This window comes from Colobus angolensis, unplaced genomic scaffold (genome assembly GCF_000951035.1).
Source record: "Colobus angolensis palliatus isolate OR3802 unplaced genomic scaffold, Cang.pa_1.0 Scaffold252, whole genome shotgun sequence".
Taxonomy (NCBI): Eukaryota; Metazoa; Chordata; class Mammalia; order Primates; family Cercopithecidae; genus Colobus; species Colobus angolensis.
The window spans coordinates 577,725-581,831 of record NW_012115733.1 but is presented as its reverse complement, the minus strand read 5'-3'; the positions used below and the strand labels follow the sequence as shown (position 1 = coordinate 581,831).

The 4,107-nt window shown below is 44.1% G+C and overlaps 1 pseudogene; it reads left to right on the top strand.

The window, feature by feature from the left end:
• The window catches only part of LOC105515032, a 12,938-nt pseudogene extending 11,187 nt beyond the window's left edge, over window positions 1–1,751 (top strand).
• Window positions 1,752–4,107: the final 2,356 nt, after the last annotated feature.

Here is a 4,107-nt window from a genome sequence, read left to right as displayed (position 1 = left end):
AATGAGATCACTTGGACTCGGGAAGGGGAACATCACACACTGGGGCCTATGATGGGGATGGGGGAGGGGGGAGGGATTGCATTGGGGAGTTATACCTGACATCTAACTTCTTTTAGGGAATTAAGAAAACCTTCCCTAGGAAATTCCTGTTCTGAGAGCTGAAGGACAAATAAGAGTTCACCAGGTGGGGGAGGTGGCATCTGGGATGGAAGGGATCAGGTTGCACCAGAGAAACCCTCCGAGGGTTCATGCACAGACTACAGAGGGTCAGGGGGCTGGGATGCAGGAGTCACTGGAGAGGTGGGGACCATCCAGACCTTCCAAGGCCTTTAGAGCCAATACAGCTCATGGTCACCCAATGTTCATCCTGCCTTCTCTCTCGTGGTAAGACAATAAACTGAATGTGCAATGAATCAGGCAAGGTAGAAAAGCTAAACAAGTTGCCAAGATCACACAGCTACTTGCTTTAAAATGTTTTAAGTGAGATATTATTCATATACTGTAAAATTCACCATTTTAAATATATACCTGAGTGGCTTTTGGTATATTTATAAGGTTCCAAAACCATCAGTAGAAGCCCTTGCTTTTAAGCCCTACTTACTTCAGCCTCTTTCAACCTTCAGAAGAGATCATTTAAATATATATATATACATATATATGTATATATAATTTTATATTTATAAATATATAATATATTGTTTAATATTTTGTCTATTAAGTATATTATACATTGTTTAATATTTCATATTTATTAAATATATATAATACATGTTTATGTGTTTAAGTGTGACTTTTATTTTCTTCAACTTTTAAGTTCAGAGGTACATGTGCAGGATGTGCAGGTTCGTTACATAGGCAAACTTGTGCCATGGTGATTTGCTGCACGGATCATCCCTTCACCTAGGTATTAAACCCAGCATCCATTAGCTATTCTTCCTGATGCTCTCCCGCCTGCCACGCCTTCCTCTGACAGCCTCAACTGTGTGTTGTTCCCCCTGATGTGTCCATGTTTTCTCATCACTCAGCTCCCACTTATAAGTGAGAATATGTGGTGTTTGGTTTTCTGTTCTTTCATTTGTTTGTTGAGGATAATGTCTTCCAACTCCATCCATGTCCCTGCAAAGGACATGATCTCATTCCTTTTAATGGTTACATGGTGTATTTATACCACATTTTCTTTATCCAGTCTGTCATTGATGGGTGCTTAGGTTGATTCCATGTCTTTGCCATTGTGAATAGTGCTGCAATGAACATACATATGCATGTATCTTTATAATAGAATGATTTAAATTCCTTTGGGTATATACACAGTAATGGGATTGCTGGATCAAATGGTATTTCTGTCTCCTTCCTGGGCAGGGAGCATAAAATGTATTGGATACTTTTTCCAAATTATGTAGGAGCCACACCATGGCTGTCACAGCTCAGGGGCCTCTTCAATTTTCAGCTAGTCCTGTAAGGCAAAAAAAAAAAAAAAAAAAATTCCATGTGAGCTTCTTTTGCCTTATATATACTTTGTCCTCTATAAAATATCTGTGCTCCTGATAAATACTTCTGTGTGTGGCTGCATCTGTGTCTATATGCCATGGAAAGCAATTATCTACGGGTCTCAGGTATAGGTCTTACAATTTAACTATGTACATATTCTTATAATTATCTTTTCTTTTATTTGGTAGAATCTGAATTTTAATCGTGGAGACAGGGGCTATGCCTTATCTTTTGAAACAGGGATTGGAAATCTCTGGGCCTGAGCTGTTACAGCCTATGGTTTATCTAATGAACTTCAACGAACATCTTTTGATGATCTTCTGAGTGGGAATATTTTCATTTAAACAGTGAGAGGGTGAGTGTCTAACACCTGTAAGCTATTTTGCAAGATGCTTTCTTTATGGGCTTGGTCTCTTCCTCCTCACAATGACCTCATCAACCACATCATCCCCAGCTCATTTATAAGAAAGCTGAGGCTCTGAGCTCCACTGAAAGTTGGTGTCTGGGCTCAGACAACAGCGACAGAGGGAAGGGTGACAATTTTGCACGACAATGTTGGAGGTGCAAAGCTGGGAGTCAGAGGTGAGAAGCAGAGGGTGCCAGGAATGAGCTGAGACCCAACCTGCCAGGCCTTTAGTTCCCCACAAGAGTTAGTCTCATTCTGAAGGCCAAGGCCGCAGCTCCACTGAACCACTGTTAGTCTCCTTAAGTCATAATAAACTCAGGCAGACAGGGTCCCCTCATAGAACCAAATTACATTTCCCAGACCTCTAGGCATTCATTCACCCTGATCCAGAGCCTTCACACATCCGGGAAAAGAATCATCCTTCCTGCAGATAATGGACTAAAGGCTTTAGGGCAACAAGGAACTTCTTGGGAGGAAAATTCCCTTGTCTACACTGTGCCATCTGAGCTCTCCCATAATGGCTCTGCGGTGGCCCTCACGCAGCCACTACGCTCCTGCTCACACTGCTTGTACCTGCCAGAAGCGGCCTTCCAGCTCCACCTAAGTGAGTTCAACAACCCCCCATGTGACATCTCCTCACTTTAGCTCTCTTCCACACCCTCCTCTTTATTCGCAGAAGAATCTGTCTTCCTCTTTTGCACTCTGGGGCCCTTCACTCGTGCTTCCATTATGGATGGTCACAGGATCCCTGCCCTTTGCTGTGTGTCTCTCTGCTGCAGGACATAGGAAGCACTGCAAGTCAAGGGTGCGTCTCATCCCTCACAGAGCTGGCCACTTTGTCAAGGTTCCATACATGCCTGCAAAATTGGTATTTATGGCTTCTATAAGCAATCTCTTTCCTCATCTACAAGAGATACCTGCTGCCTTGCTCGTGTTGGAGATGATGCAACCCACTGTGAGTCCTCAGAAACTTGAGAAATGTAACCACGTGGCCGGGCGCGGTGGCTCATGTCTGTAATCTCAGCACTTTGGGAGACTGAGGCTGGCGGATCATCTGAGGTCAGGAGTTTGAGACCAGCCTGACCAACATGGATAAACCCTGTCTCTACTAAAAATACAAAAAAATTAGCCCGGCATGGTGGCACATGCCTGTAATCCCAGCTACTTGGGAGGTTAAGGCAGGAGAGTTACTTGAATCCGGGAGGTGGAGATTGCGGTGAGCCGAGATTGCGCCATTGCACTCCAGCCTGGGAAACAAGAGTGAAACTCTGTCTCAAAAAAAAAAAAAAAAAAAAAAAAGTAACCACGTCCCCAGCCAGTGTTACCCTTGTACTGCAAAGTCCTGCAGTACCATCTGTGACATTTCTTTCTATTCACTCAGTGAGGAAAAAAAAAAGATGAATCCGCTTTAAAAGTCAGTCCATACTGTTCAGATCAACATACCAAGTGGTGTGCATGCAGGCAGTGGTCATGTTCCCAGAGGCCACCCAGGCAGAGGAGGTGTCTGGCAGCCCACGAATGGTCCTGAAGGGCCAGCCATGCAGTAGAGCAAGTAGGGCAATCCTGAGAAAGAGGCCCTTCTGATGCCATATTGACCTGCAGAGCAGAAGGAAGAAAAGTTTCAAAATGCATTAATATGATGGACAAAAACACCAACACCAATGCAAGCTGCACCCCATATAACAGGTGACATTCCCTGGCACCATTCCTTTCCCCAGGTTTCAAAATAGCAGTGTCAGTGCCAAAAAATCTCCCTTCTACTGAGTCCTGAGGACAGCTGGGGTGTGAAGGGAAGCCATGAGGATAACCTGCTGTCACCACATGCCACTGTGTCTGTCTGCAAATGCAGGCACTCTAGGTCCTGTTCCAGGGAAGACAGAGTCATTACACAGTAATAAAAAAGCGTTAGTCCAGACACATGAGTGTCTAGCCCAGGTGTACTCACATCCCTCCCTCACCACCATCACTGAAGTTGGTTCCTTGCAAGTGATAAACAGAGAGAAAAGGAGGAATGAAAAGCCCATTATTCATACACAAATCACAGCTACTCTTGGGAGAACTTTTTACAGGCCTTTTATGTCCTATCTCTGATTCTCAGAATGCTGCAAGGTCAGTGTGGCCACTCTGCACTAAATCACAGAAAAGAAGATCCCAGAAGAAGGAGAAAATTCACCAAGGGTCACACAGATTGCAAGAGGCAGAGTGGAAGTTGA